Genomic DNA, 15,956 nt, shown 5'->3' with positions numbered 1-15,956 from the left:
TTTTTCCTACTTTTTTTCGGGCAAACGGGAAGTTACGCCCCCCCCCCCCCCCCCCCCCCGGTATCCGCTCATGCATAGGCCACCCCTAGTTTGCGGTCCTCATATCATTGAGGCCAATAACGAAAATCTCGCCAGACGTTACGCCCACAGCTTCACGTCGCCTACAAAAGCTTCACTGACGTCACCGCTGGTGGTTGACGTTTCCGACGCGAACTGCACCGCCACCCCCTCCCGCCCCGATTGAACCATTTTTCCTTTCATCGCGACCGTAACCGTTGTGGCTTACTATCCCGACGAGACCGGAGACTTTCGTTGCCAACTTTCGTGATAAGCCCCGTGTCTATCACCGTACTCGAAGCGGACGAGCTCGCCGGTAAATCTAGGCATCCGTGCTTTCGTTACTTAGCGACAGCGCACGCGGTGCGCCACTGTCGCTGCGCAGGAATGTTCTCGACTCTCCTGAAACGGCTCCCGCTCCAGTCACACGCTGATAGTGATAGTGGGCAGGCCGGAATTGGCCTTAGTGTGTCGGTTCAACAAGTGGTTTGCGTGAGGGCACTTCGACCCTCTCGAGTTTTTCAGATTTTTTTTTGTATTTCATCCTCGTGTGCGCCTCACCTCGAGATATTGAATTTTTTGTGATTTTGCGACGTACTTGTGTGCTACAGTGTCGAAGTTTCGCGTCAGCGACAGAATTTTTTTCAAGTTCGGATTTTTGCCAATTTTTGCACCGGTGACATAATCGTTCGCTGACCCCAGTAATTTTTTATCAGTGCTCGGAAATTTTTATGGTCTGCAGAACCATCTCAGTGAATTCCAAAAGAGATCTCGTGTCACTAGCGGCAGAATTCGTGATAGATAATTGTGATTCTAGTTCGGGATACTTTGAAGTTCTGCAAGTTGTTCGTGGTTCGCCCAACCAATATGTTTCAGTGATTGATCGAAAAAGATTTTGGAAGTTGCAAGGTGAAATCTCAACGTACGCCGATCCTTTAGCTTAAGGTTCGTATCTCCTCTTTATACATGCTTTAAATTTTTGGTTTTTCTTCATGCTATCTCGGAAAGTCATAATCACTGAAGCTTTCTCCGACCACCAACAATTTTCGACATAATTGACGAAAGTGATGGAATGAAAGAGATGAACTTTTTGTGGCAACAATCAAAAGGTTTTTGTTACTTGCGGTGTATCAATTTTTCTACGCGAGAAGGCATCGGCATCCTCCCCGGTGAGAATCGCGCGGCGAAGATAATCAATTGTTCTCCGTTGTTAAGGGTGACTTTGCTACCGTATGGTCAACAAAACATTCAGAGTCAAGGGACACTTTCCACACTTTGCTACAAAATTGAGACAAATTTCCTGATTCATCGTAAAGTTACGATTGCAGTTCACATAGACCTATTTCAGAGAGACGAGACGATCGATGAGCGACGGAATAGGTGACTAATTGCACACTACGGCAGTGAATATTGCCTACACGACTGTTTGAAGGCGTTTTTATGACCATCCACCTCTCACGGTTTCTCTAAACCGAGTATGCTTTTTAACAAACTCAGTACGCGCACCCTATCCCTGCAAATTAAAGTAACATACGTTTCTTTCATTTGTGCACCCTTTCTCACGTCTGGATTCTCGCAAATTCTATGTTTTGTTTAGACATTTTGCATAAGTGTTTAATTAGTAATACTAATAATTACACGTTTAAATAGAATCACATAGTCATAATTATTCATACTGATACCCTATAATCTCTTTCTCTGCCTATTTGTTAGTCAATTTACCATACTTACCCTCCTTCAATTACTCCAACGAAGCCACCCTCACCCCCAATGACTGTTGCGAAACATCTGTCTCACGCCTTTTGAGGGCCATCCTTCGCGGACGTAGAAAACTTGGTACACGATTTGAGAAGAAGTCATCAATTTTACCTACATATAATTGTCTGCTTAAAGCTGAAAAAAGCATGGAATTTGACCCCTAAATATAGCTGCAAAGACAAAAAATGAAGTTTCGGATATTTTGAAGGAATGAACGGTGTCTGAAAAGGATAGCGTTAAGGAGGAACGTTTTACTAGCAACTCGCACGAGGTATCATAAAATTAGGGATCAATGTCCAGGTGGGAAACTAAACAAGGAGGTCTCGGTCCCTTTAAAGGCTTGCGTGCTTCCTTCTGACATCGTCGAAAACCATGAAATCGAGAATACAATCGATATCTTTCTCACGGGCCCAAGCGCCAAAATCCAAGTTTCGGAAAAACTACTATTCAGTTTGCGCTCAATCTTTTGAGTCAAAAAAATGTGTGTATCTGAAGACTCTACTCAAATAGGGTCATCAGATCGAATGGCACGCCTTTTACCGTTTTGCTCGAGACTTGGATTTTGGCCCTTGGGCCTTTGCGAAAATTATCGGTGGAATTATTTCTCTGAGGAGGGGACATTATGTCATCCGGTGTCCACAGACTCTTACTTATTCAACCTAACCCTTGCTAAAATGTGGATAAAGCACGTCTTGCTTAACGATGGTCGAAGGGCCGTTCCTCTCCACGTTTTCACCAGTAACTTTAAAGGATGATTTTTTTTTCGGTTTTCTCTTGTGTTATACGCCGAGCCTCTCATTATACTAAAGTCTTCCTAGTCCAATTTTTCAGAGAATTTGTTCGTAATTTAATCCAAAATGTTCTAAAAATTTCAATGAAAAATAACCATAACTTTCCCAAAAATAGGTTTTATCTGAGAGTGAATTTGGTAACACTCGAATATTCATATGGCATTTTTTCTCAAAACTGCAGAATTTTTTCAGTAATCCTAAAGTAATTTGCAAAAACTCACCTCGCAAAGTGCTCACCACGACATCCATCAGTCATCATCAGGCGAGTATTATTTGACTTTTTGCTCAGCAAGTTGATCATCAATCAGCTTCAAGTAAGGAGCACTGCCGTTATAGCGAAGAGAGCAGTAAGTGCAAAAACGAAGTTTTGAGAAACGGGCTCTGACGCTTCTGACCGGAAAATTTTATCGAAAAAAAAAAAAAAAAAAAAAATCCGGCCGTTCCTTGTCAAATCGCCACTAATCGTCCGAAAGACTCCTAGAAATCGTTTAAATGTTTAAATATCGACAGATTTTATTTCAAGTACATGTTTCAAGCAGGGTATTTTTCATTTCCATGCTAAGCTATCGTTAGGCAAGACAGCCGTAAGTGCTATCTTCCGCATGCTTTCGCGGCTTCGTGGACACATGAAAAACACATTTTCAGGTTATAAATGTCGGCACTTCACTTGACAGCACTGTTTTCATTGACTCTCTAGAAGAATATCGTCACTTACTGTTGTCTTGCCTGAAACTGTGTTATATTTTGCGCACTTACGGCTTTCTCATATGTCTCGTTTTGATACACTTAAGATGAATTTTGCTGTTTTAGCTATTTCAGTGATTTCATCTAAAAGAGATTAGACGACTTTAGAGGGAGACTCGATTTCGAAAATTTTACTCTTTCTGCTCTCTTCGCTATCACGGCAGTATTTAGGTAACTTTTTGCTCAATAAGTCGATCATCAATTGGATCGCATTTAGCAAAAAGGAACCAGAGTGATTATAAAGTTATCAAAATCGTGCGAATTCTTTTTTTTCTTTCAAAAATACTAGCTATATGTACAGTATTAAAATTTACACAATTATTTTCCTTTAAAATTGACACTTTTTTGGTGGGATGCAAAAACTTTTTGCTATTTTGGGAGATTTTTTAGATAATTATGAAGAAGTAACATTTTAGCAACACTACAATTGCCCTGGTTCATTTTTGTTAAACGCGATCCAATTAGCATCAAGTAAAGAGGTGGGTTTACCTCCAACAGTGGCGTGGCGTGCTTTGCGATCTATCGATATTTTCCCATTTGAAGCTGTGGTGAATAATCGATTATGAAGGTGTTCACTGCGAACACCCTTGCACCCTTTTTATCGACACTTTTCCATAGGTTTAAACGGCTCATTAATCGATACACTGCAAAGCACGCTACGCCACTGCCTCCAAACGTAACTTTTGCCCCGGCCGATTACATTGCTTATATCGATAGTGTGGGGTCTCTAAAATACATCGTCTCTGGGTGGATCCTCTTCGAGCGCTCGAGTCGGCATGGACCGAGCAGTTTACTTTTGAAATTTAAACAAAATGCACGAGAAATTCATGCAATCTCACACTGCTGCCGTCTCAGTCGGCTCCAAAACGAAGCGTAAGCGTCGTGCGATCAGTCATGATCGAGAGAACGGAAGAATCCACGGCGCACACTGGACCCAGTCAACAAGAGAGGTCGGACAAAGTTTGGAAACTTTGAAAGCTTATATTTTTAAAAATATGAAACAAATGAGTGGTTTCATTTATTTTTTCGTAAAATTTTCTCTTAGAAACACCCCTTAAAATCGAATTTGTGACAAAATGAACATAAAAATTTGAAATTTTAGCCAAAAATTCCGTGTCCGACCTCTCCTATCAGCTCGATCCACTGTGCGACGCGGAGTGGAAGAATCCACGAGAGCGTGGTGAACGCGAGGTGGCGAAATAAGTTGTTCTAGTGGCTGCAGATCCACGCGCGGCCAGGTCGCTACTCCACAGTCGTGAATTTCGTATTCCAATTCTTCCTCAGCAAACGCTGCACTAGAAACTGTGCACATAAAGCTGCTATTCTTCATCAGATGTCATTATTTTTACGAATTGGTGATCATCGCTGAGTGGTGCTAATATTTCGTGGACTGAAAAATTGATAGAAATGAAATCGGTGAAAGATTTTGGGTCAAATTTAGTTGTAGGTAAACCCGATGAAAATCAGAGGGAGGACCATGTCCGTCCTTGTAAGAAAAATTGCACTGGAAAAAAAAACACATCGGATCTAGAGTCCAGACTCTTAAAAACATCGACAAGAAAAAATACTCTTGATTCAATCGGATTTTTGCTTAAATCAAGAACCGAGCCTCTTAATTTGAGCGGATTTCCTTTTGATTTAAGCAAAAATCTGATTGAATCAAGAGTATTTTTTCTTGTCAATGTTTTCAAGAGTCTGGACTCTAGATCCAATGTGTTTTTTTCCAGTGTGAGGCACCGGATGTGAAAAGGGCACTTCTCGATTGCGGTGTTTCGGAATCTCTGTAATTGCTAATTCATCCCGTGGAGATAACGTTAATGGGTGATTTTTCCAGGATTCTCTCCCTAGAAAATTGTAGCATTATAAGGAATATTCAGTAAATTGTTTAGTGAAATGGATGCATTTACTTTCCTTACAATGAATAAAACATTATAGGCGACTCTGGAACACTGCAACCGATAAGTGTATTTTTTGCATCCGATGCCTCAATGCCAGTGAAACGGTTAAATTTTTCACTGATTTTTTCGTCCGTCGCGATTAGTAGAACCTCTAACTATTTGACTGAAATTTCGACACTGTTCTCCTGGTAATTTTTATCAGGGAAGCAGTAAGTATAGAACATATTTCAAGGGAAATGATTTCTATCCGCGTTATGGTGGGAGGAGGGAGAAATATTAAAAAGTCAGGGATAGCTCGGTATGTAATTATTGGAAAGCTCAACTTTATTTCAGTGTCGTTGACCGCTTTCCCGTGGTGGAAGGGAGGGGGCGTGAAAAAATCTATGAAGGTGCCTTTTTATTGGAGGGGGGGGGGGGGGGCGCTCGCTGCTACGAGTTTGATCTATACTCGTTGGTTATCACGCAGAATATTTTACCCTTCCTTCTCACTTCAGCTCACGCGCAGTTGTAGCGTTTTTGTAGTACAGCAGATTCAAGAATTTTAGATTAGGGGGACTTGTGCATATTTCGATGGCTAAACTCTGAAAACACGTATCTGAAAATGCGAAGTTGCGTAGCTCTTCTCATGTGCTATTTCTTAAAAGAAAAACAACTTGTTTCTACATCTTGGAATATTCTTTGATGTTTTTTTTTGTTACTCCGTCATGATACATTCACTGGAAAAAACACATTGGATCTTGAGTCCAGACTCTTGAAAACATTGACAAGAAAAAATACTCTTGATTCAATCATACTTTTGCTTAAATCAAAAGGAAATCCGTTCAAATTAAGAGGCTTGGTTCTTGATTTAAGCAAAAATCCGGTTGAATCAAGAGTATTTTTTCTTGTCGATGTTTTTAAGAGTCTAGACTCTAGATCCAATGTGTTTTTTTCCAGTGTTCCGTGCAAAATTCAGATCATAATATTTGCTAATTTTTCTTCAAAAATTTAAAAATGTAAACATAGGTTTTGAGACGGTGTAATCAAGCCACGTGTTTTCAGAATTGATTAATCAATTGTCTAATAAACCCTGGATTTTACAAGACACTCCACCACACCACTTCATCCCGTCTAAAATTGCCCCGTTCCTTTTATAGAACATGGGCTCAAATTTCCCCAACATGAAATGAATGAGCCAAGACGATGTATTTCATGCATGCGAGCCGTGTCAATACTGTTGATTATCACACACTCACAACTTCATTAATGAGCAGAAGTCGCCTTCGTCGAGTTCAAGTGTCAGAATTCGCGGAGCCTAGCCGTATTGTTCTCTTTCCAACAACCTAAAAATGTGTCACGATGAATTTTTATTTTAGCTCATTTTATGAGCTCGCCTCCCCACTCCGTCGCGGCTGAAACTCTCTCAGCTTCCAATTTCTTTTATTCGTTTACAGGAATAACTCGCTTTAAGGTCGAGGTTTTCCATATTTCAAGGTATCGGATCATCAAACGTATGTTTCATGCTAAATTTTGCCAGTAGGTAGAGACGGAATTTCATCGAGCTCGGCTCTATAAACTATATCGTCGGTGTAACGGTCCAGCGGGTCGATTGTTGGATCGTTATCGAATGACCTTGATCGATTAAAAGCATAGCCAAGAGAGGGATTTATCGATCGAATTAATTCGATAACGATTCGATAATCGACCCGCAGGGATGGAACTCTGGCGAGCAGTGGGGTTTCCAAAAATTATTCAGGCGTATCTAAAGAATAACAAGAAATCTAAACTAAAAACACGTATCTTACAAGCGGTCTCGCAAGTTTCTTTCGCATTCAATGCTCGAAATGAAAAACTACTATTTGTTGTTTTACAGCTCGTTATTATTATTTTGAATTTGCCTTGAATTGTATCCACCAGCTATGATTATTACGCAGTTAATGATTTCAAATCACGATATTTATTACCTGTGTTTTATTTATTAAGAAAAATAGAATACGAATGTAAATATTGTAACGCTGCAACGAGCCACAGGATATCAACATTTAGGCATCTACGAGTCAGTGGGCCTATTTACATTAGATTTGCAATAGAATTGAAAATTCCGATTGCATTGAAATAAAAAAATATGCAGTGGCTTAGGACTAGTAACGTGTGTTAAATGGGACGGCTACGACATTAATCGAAAAGACCATCGTTCGAAATCGGGGCTATAACAAGATACCCTATAAATGAAAATCACCCAAAAATGCATTTTAAGTTAGAGCAAGTGAGGACTTTTTAAGTGTTTTAGAAGAAGATTTCTTTGCGTAAAGCGATTCTCAACTTGGACTGGAGGTATTTATTTTATGTTAAAAGAAATTACGTGCGAATTTATTGAATCAAAGTTAACCATGCGCGTAAGACGTGCATTATTTATAGTTACTTTTGATCTGATTTATTCACACCTAGTTCCCTTTAGCACCAATAGGCCCAACTGATACTCAAAACAAGCCAATCTGCATAGAATCGTAGCAAAATTGATGACAACGCCTTGATGCAACTATTCGTGTTCATGGGATGTCCATGTGGCATACGCAACAGATTGAAGGCGTTTTAACTTTCCTTGCCCCGAGAGCGATGCTGCAGTGCACTGCGCCGCCGCTACAAGTGTAGTTCTCGCATGCATTCAGTTTGAACTGAGTTTAACAGAAAAGAACCAACCCACGTGCTCAAGAAAAAATGACCCGTGAATGATTTTAATCTCAACAAGTACATTACATTCCCGTGCCAAACTTACTAATTTTATGTGGTATACCTATTCCAAATATACTCCAAGTTCATTTTTACTTTCTCGCTCCCCTCGCGTGTAGAGGCATATGAGTATATCATATAATTTTGGTCACATTTGGTTACACATATTTTGGTGCAAATTTTAAATAATAATGCCATGACTTGAGTCCCAACAAAGAGTGGCAATCCTCAAAATGTATGAAACCTCGTTCTTAAGGGGAGAATGTGGTTTATCGTGGAGGTGGAATCCTTTACAGAGAAGAGGTTTTCCCGTACTAAAAAGTCAGTTATAACTTCTAAAAATGTAAATTTAAACCATACCTCTGGCTGACGCCAAAATCTGGCAGGAATATTGTTGAAATTATCAAAAACTTTTCTCCGTGTTATCAAATTTCACACGGGAATAGACCATTCAATATAAAATCTCTGTGAAAACTCCTTTTTTTTTGTTTATTTTTGTTTATATTTCATAACAGAATGTACGGTAATCGTTAGAAAATTACCAAAAAAGGTAAATTGCTGTGAAAAATTCATTAAGTTTTCGGTGAGCCTTGAAGGATTTAAGTTTCATTTTCATTTGCGCCTAACTGGTTATTGCAATTGAGACTTTACCGTCACGTCTGCTAGCAGGTTCGGCTCTTGAGTAAAGTGCATTATACTCCTCCTCGAATCTAATAATAGATTTGTGAGAGTAAAAATATTATTTTTGGAGCTCACCGAGTCAGAGAAGTACGAAATGTACTTGATCCCCGCGACACGAAAGAAACATTTGGCTCACTTCGCGAGCGAGGCGTCGTTCATAAACTGTATTTAAATGTTATGTCCCGCTTGAATTTGCTCATGAACAGGGCAGAAAAACCTTTCACTGTGTCATGGACGGTTGAGTGTCGAAATCTCAAGATCGAATATCCATGAAAACTTTAACTAAGACACATAAATAAAAAAAATTAATCATGGCTATCACACGAGATGTCTGTATGGTGGCCTGAATGGGGTGCTCTCGACTGTTCTTGAGCTTGTTCTTAAAACAGCTTGCTCTGTGGTAACTTGTTTAGCTTTTTCTCGAGACAAAATGCACTAGATATTAGGATTGCGACGGTGCAGTCCTACATTTTTCAAGTGCAACTTGATGCACTGTTCCGTGGGGGCAAAATGACGCGCCACAAAGCGAAATAGACACCCTCCACTCTCGCCTCTGCGCATCGGCGGATCCAGTGAATTGGCAACATTGTCTTTTCTCCATTTGATTCTATGGAAATGTATCGATTCCTCGGAGGCCAGGTGCTTCGAAAAAAATCGATTATTTAGCACAGGTTTAAATAGAGGAAATCCGGTGTTGCCAAATCGAAATCGCTGGATCCACTCCCGCCTCTGCGCGACATGCCTTTGAAGGACCTGGAGGACAAGGCGCGTAAGTGCAGTTTTTGCTGTTTCAAGAAATATGTGTTTAAAGTTTCAAAATTACATGGAGCCTCATGGCGGAAAGGAAGTTTGAACTCAATTTTTGATGCTTTGAAGTTGGATTTTAGTTGTGAATTTTTCACAAAATGTACATCAAACTAGTTCTGGTTGGAGTTCATGAATATCTCAATTTTTTCAAAAACTACACTTACGAGCGTGCCAAGCCCCTCAAATGTTCTTTCCGGCGAAATTCGAGGACATGAAGATGATGCGCTAAAACTAAATTTTTGAGGTTTAAAGTTGGATTTTATCTAGTCGTGATTTTTTCACAGAGTGTACTTTCAAACTAGTTTTACTTGAGTTTATGAATAGGTATCTCATTTTTTTTTTTTCTAAAACTGCACTCATGCGCCTTCCAAGCCCCTCAAATGTTCTTTCCGGCAAAATTCGAGGACATGAACATGATACGCTAGCATTTCAGTGAAAGTGCAGGAGAAAACTTTAACCGCGTTTCGTCTGTGTGATAGTGCAAATTAGTGCGGGAATTCAAGCGTAAAAACTTTTAATTGAAGTGGTTCTGTCCTATATGATCCACCAGAACTCAACGTCTAGTTTTATTTGGAAAAATTGATTCATACCCTAGTAGCAGAACCACAGAAGAAAAAGATAAATATTATGTACGAAAGTTAATTTTTTTTATATAATGCATGCATACAAAAGTGTTAAAAGTGAACATTTTTATGTAACCATTATATAAAAAAATGTTATAATTTCGTGAGCTTTTCGCGAACATACTAAAAATTCTTCTAATTCGCGAAAAGCTCACGAAAATGATGACCTATTTTTTTATATAATCGTTACATAAAAATGTTCACTTTTAACACTTTCGTATGCATGCGTTATATAAAAAAATAAAAAATGTGTGTATTAAAAAAAAATACCTTATCTAGCTTTTATCATTTTTCATAGATTACGGTCAGGTCTGAACTTTGATTTTTTTTTATATAAGCGTTAAACGTTTTTTATAAACGATCATTTAGATAACAGATGTGTTTTTTTTATACTTTTTTTAGAAAAACAAAAATTTGTTCTGCTACTAGGGTATTAGCTTAAAAACAACACTCAAGGGTTCCAAAGTGATTCTCCGCCGCGGTGAGGGAGCGGTGCGTATGACGGAGGTTTTTCACCCCATGTTTGGTGAAATCGTTGGGCTGGGAGGTGCTTTGGTGTTCGTCTTTTCCTCCTCTTGGTAACCGATTCTTGTCACGACGTATTACATTGTACATTTATTTTATGAGCTTCTTGTCTGACTACTGCAGATGTTGGGATAGGTCCAATTTATTCGTTCCCAGCTTTTTATCTGTTTTCCTCATTTGGAGGGGGGGGGGGGGGGGCAGAGCCCGGCCTATCCAAGGGCCGCCCACCGTTTAGATCCTTGCACGGAGAAAAAAAAACTCGTGCGTGGGACCCGAAGTTTAGGTCATATGGATCTCTGAAGTTTTCAGATTAAGCATCTGAACATTTTAGGTCTAGCTGTCAAGGTTCGGATCACACATCTGAAACTTCCGTTCTTACATCTGAAGTACTTCAGATGTGAGAACCGAAGTTTTTCGGATGTGAGAACCGAAGTTTTTCGGATGTGAAAACCGAAGCACTTCAGATGTAAGAACTGAAGTTTCAGATGTGTGATCCGAACCTCGACAGCTATACCTAAAGTGTTCAGATGCTCAATCTGGAAACTTCAGAGATCCATATGACCTAAACTTCAGGTCCCACGCACGAGTTTTTTTTTTCGGTGTGCAGATTCCAAAGGCAAAAAGTCTTCAGCTCTCTCCTAACCGATGCCCCAAAGATTTTTTTCACGCCACAAGCACCTCAACCTGTTTTTTCCCCCTCAAATTCAAGTGTAGATGTGGCAGAATCCATCGGGCCATCTTTCAAATTTATTTTATGTTATTTCAATCTTGAATGTACCTGCAAATATTGGTTGAACATTTAGGATCAGGGTGTGAAGGAGGCTCACACCTCATGTACACTATTTCAATTGCGGTCGCAGTCTAAAATTAATACAAAGCTTAGAAATTCACCCTGAGAGGCATATAGTCATAATGGTCTTTCCACGATTTGTATGGTTTAAAATAATCGTCTTTCCACGATTTGTATGGTTTGAAATAATGGTCTTTCCACGATTTGTATGGTTTGAAATAATCGTCTTTCCACGATTTGTATGGTTTGAAATAATGGTTTTTCCACGATTTGTATGGTTTGAAGTGTAGATTTTCCCAATCTCGTTTTGCCAGCCTTGTTCAGTTCTATCACGCCCAATCACGCAAGTACCTGCCTAGATTCTTAGCGCGGGGTTTCTAATACATATGTATCTATTTGTAATGTATCTATAACCATCCCAATGAAACTGAAGTCGAAAACCCCTCTGAAAAAAAAGTCGATTAGCTTTGACAAGTAATACGAGATATCTCTCACAGATTTGTAGGAGTGTACTGCCGCAAAAACAAGTGCTGTCTGACCCTCATCCTATCTACGCCTGCCCGGAAGTTGCATAACCTTAATCTTCTCGCTTTAACAATGTGGATCGTCTCCAACACATTTCTGGCAAAGTTTTCTGGCTCGACACTCGAAACTTTCGGATAATTGTAATCGAATCATTGCCCCAAACCATCCTCAACACATTTCAGCTGTAAATTGTGCATGATCAAGCGAAGGTAAACTATTCCAGAGGCTTGGCGTGATTTGCGATGGATCGATTGATCTGTCATTCAAACCTATGGAAAAGGATAGATAAACAGGGTGTTCGCAATATTCTATACCATAGCTTCAAATGGGGAAGTATCGTTAATCGACCACTCACGCCTCGCCACTAAACTATACTCATGTTTAAGATCTCGGAAAAAGTACCCTTCTGGAATTTGCTCTTTTCAATGAATTATTTGAAAAGATCATATGAGAGCTCGGTTTTTTCAAAATTGCCAGAACGAAGCTTAATTTAAGTGAACCCAAACCGTAAGACTTCGTCCGCTTGATTACACTGGAAAATAAAGGTACTAGCTGTATATAAACATATACCGTCCGTTCTGGGCTCAGCGGTCGGAAGTTCCGGGTGCTGGAGTCGTAGCTTCGACTGTTCGGGTGCTCTGGGTGCTGCACCCGGAACTTTCGGCCGCTGAACCCGAAACGCGGATGATATGTCTATATAGCCCGTAAGCACGGACACGATTGAAATTTTTGAAGATATAATTCACTCGGTATCTTGTTGTGCATTTATTCTTTGGGGAACTATACAGGGTGTTCGCAAACCTTAATTTTGCTTCTTTTTTCCAACCGAACTTAACGGGAATCATCTTCTCATTTAGCGTTGTTCATTTGTGAATCAAACCGTAATTTTCATTCATGGGCAGTTTCTATGTGTAATATCCTAGCAGGCTGACTTCACATGAAAAATTATTCCTTGCAGATTTTGCGGAGTATACGCGTAATTGCTATAAGATAACAATTAAAATTTTACCTCTTTTTTGAAATTTTCAAAGTTTTGTCTAGCATAAGGCAAGGTCTCTCCCGGAGAACCCTTCAAATTTGAATTCAAATGCACCAAAAGTTTCTGGAAATAATTGAAATGTTCATCAGCAAGTTATCCAATGCTTATTTTTCACATAATGTGCTATCTCTTCCCGGGAGAATAGGAGCTCTTGTTCATTAGCAAAATAAACGATGAAGTGGCGAAATTTTTGCAAAATATGCTCGAACGCCATTTTAGCTCAGCATGGAAGTCTTAGATAACAATACCTTTTTGCCCTGTGTGCTCTCACGGAAATGATAACACACTGAGTTTCATAGATGTGGAAAAGGAAAAGAGCTCAAGATAATCGGCACATGGTATTTCAGTGCAAGTTAAAAAAAAAAAAAAAAAAAAAAAAAAAAAAAAAAAAAAAAAAAAAAGATATCGTGATTTTTGAAGGAAAAAGGCAAGGTATAGTGAAATGCACATTGACTGTGTTTCAGATACTGCAAGAGGGTGAAAAGACCTCCTTCCACCCCCGAGGTTTTTATTTATCCAGAGTAAATCATGTGAATATCAGAGATTTTATTAACGAAAGGCCAGGGGGCGAATTTTGTCAGCTCTTTCCCAAGAAGGTGCAACATCCATCGATGAGTCCTAACCGCACTACCGGCCAATCAGAAGCGCTAAGCCGGACTTAAGTGCGGTCGAGACTCGTCCTATTTAAGCACGGTGATAGGGCCAACAAAATTCGGTCCCAGGGCCGGAGCTTTTTTTCTTTGTTTCATTTCCAGCCTAGTTTGTCTGCTTGCGTTTCGTCGATCGAGAGATAGGCGAAGGTAATTTGAATGCCCTCCTCTTGAATCCTTTGAAGAATGCGACAAGACTCTATGATATAACCAGCAGTTCGCAAGAACACTTATCTGAAGAAATGTGGAACTTATCTGTTATCGAAGCATTACATCGACCAAAATGATTATTTTTAGGAACCACCCAACGGTCAGAGAAAGGTCAAAGAGAGTTGTCATATTTTCCTATGAAAGTTGGAATTCAAACAGACTCAAATCATTAGAATAAAAGCGACTTTACCGGGTATACCACGTCGCGATGTAGCAATTCTCTTTCTCTTGCCCGTGTCTCTTCTATGGTTCTGATATCATGATAAGGCAGCAAGATAGGCGCTGATACGCTCGCGGTATTGAGACGTGTCCAAAATCCTCTCTCTGAGGAATTTCCAAGTTACGATAAATACACATCGGTGGAATTTTATTGTGGAGGATTCCATCTCTGTGTACATGCCTACCTCTTTCTTTCCTCCTACCCTAAGGGGACCCTAACGTTTCTTTTAGGTCGTTTTGGCTGCCCCATAGGTTCCTGTCAGTCTCTTCATGTGACAGACTCTTCCCATTGGAATCTCATGGACCCTCATATGGCCGTTTTGACAAGGTCCCTTTTTTCCCGAAAACTCCCTTTGAACGTGCGGGTTCAACTAGAATAAACCTAACTTCATCAGACGTTGCCTGATTTTCTCAAATAATATCGTATATTTTCAACAGGACCGACCCGACCCGACATGTTCCTCATATCCTTTATGTTCCAATGAACATTCTTGGAAAGTTCTCAGGCGTTACGTTGTTTGGTTTTCTGATAAGAAAAATAAAACTTGAAAAACAACCAGGCAGCGTGAACTGCAGTTCGACCGATTGTGATTATATCCTATCCATTTCTCGCTTATTTATCCGTGTTACTTGCCTTTTATGATGTATGCATCAATGCTGAAACTATCACCTTGTCCAGTATATCTATTATAGTTATTTATTTCGTGTGCCTGTGAGAATGTCGGCGGCGGAGGCTCAATTTTATGGAAGTAAGAACGCAACTGCATGGAGCAATGCAGCCTCGAACTCCATTCTTCGCGAGTCTCGAGTGCTTTTAATATCGATTCTCGAGAATTACGAGACCGAGCATAATGAGACGCTGGAGAAACCGCGGATTGAATGCGTGAAAATGAGGCAGGTAATAATTGATGCAGTTAATCGCGACATGTCCCAAGGTTACCACTTATCATAGACTGCACTGTTTAAAATTCAGCACATACGACTGTTTTTCTTTTTTTATGGAATCTGATGTTTGTTGACATATGATTAATGGGCTGCTCGATTTGATGCTGGCTGCAATTTCCTTCATCGTGGGAATGATGGGAAGAAGTAAAACGCGTGCAAGAACTCCTTTGCCGCGGTGATTTTCATCTTTTTTCTCTCCCAGGATCCTTCCACAAAGGCGGATCCAGCAATTTGGCAATACCGGATTCCCTCCATATAAATTTTTGTTAAAAAATCGATTCTTGTCAGAGCACCTGCCCCCTCCAAGAATCGATACATCTCCATAGGTTTAAATGGAGAAAAACAATATTGCCAATTTGGTTGATCCGCCAATGTCCTTCCATAAGAATAATCGCAAACCGTCTAAACCGTTATTTGGTCACTCTCTCCCGTACATTTCCGAATGGTCTAATAGCAAGTATCAGATTTCCGGGTATGTTTGCCGAACGCATGCATGCATGCGCGGAACTAACAAGAGGGGGCCCAAAAACCTGTACCCCCTTCCCCCAAAAATCAATTTTCCCCCTTCAAGAAATGTAAAGGGCTTTGCGAAATAGGTACGTGACGCTTGTGTAGGCTTCCTGGACTTTCTACTAAGTGGACCTTTTTTGTTAGATGTCCCTCCGTCGCCAAGAAAATGTCCCAGTTTCACGCAGAGTTAAGGCAAAAATCAGCTTACGTATAATGACACTCATTACATCCCCTCTTCGGCTCCCCTTTTTACACAGGAAAAAGTACTTCAATCGCAAATCTCGTGTCATGAAAAAGCTGTCATGAAGCAAAAGTCATGAGTCATCATTAGACGAATCGAAGCGTTGCCTTTTGTCGAACATACATTTTAAATTCTCGGAAAAAAAGCAGTGCGGTATCTCTACAAAGTCGCTGTCCTCACGAAATAACGTATTTAAACTTCAATGTAACGAAATATCCTCTCGAAAAATGCAAT

At 40.0% G+C, this 15,956-nt stretch overlaps 1 protein-coding gene across 1 annotated transcript in view; it reads left to right on the top strand.

Moving 5' to 3' along the window:
* The first annotated feature begins 447 nt into the window (after nt 1-447).
* Nucleotides 448-15,956, top strand: part of LOC109032437 (terminal nucleotidyltransferase 5C) — a 53,204-nt gene continuing 37,695 nt past the window's right edge. Inside the window, exon 1 of the mRNA XM_019044563.2 lies at nt 448-1,002. The gene's annotated coding sequence lies outside the window, so the exon portion shown is untranslated. The remainder of the gene's footprint in view (nt 1,003-15,956) is intronic.

This window comes from Bemisia tabaci, chromosome 2, assembly GCF_918797505.1.
Source record: "Bemisia tabaci chromosome 2, PGI_BMITA_v3".
Taxonomy (NCBI): Eukaryota; Metazoa; Arthropoda; class Insecta; order Hemiptera; family Aleyrodidae; genus Bemisia; species Bemisia tabaci.
This window is presented reverse-complemented; position numbering and strand designations above follow the sequence as displayed.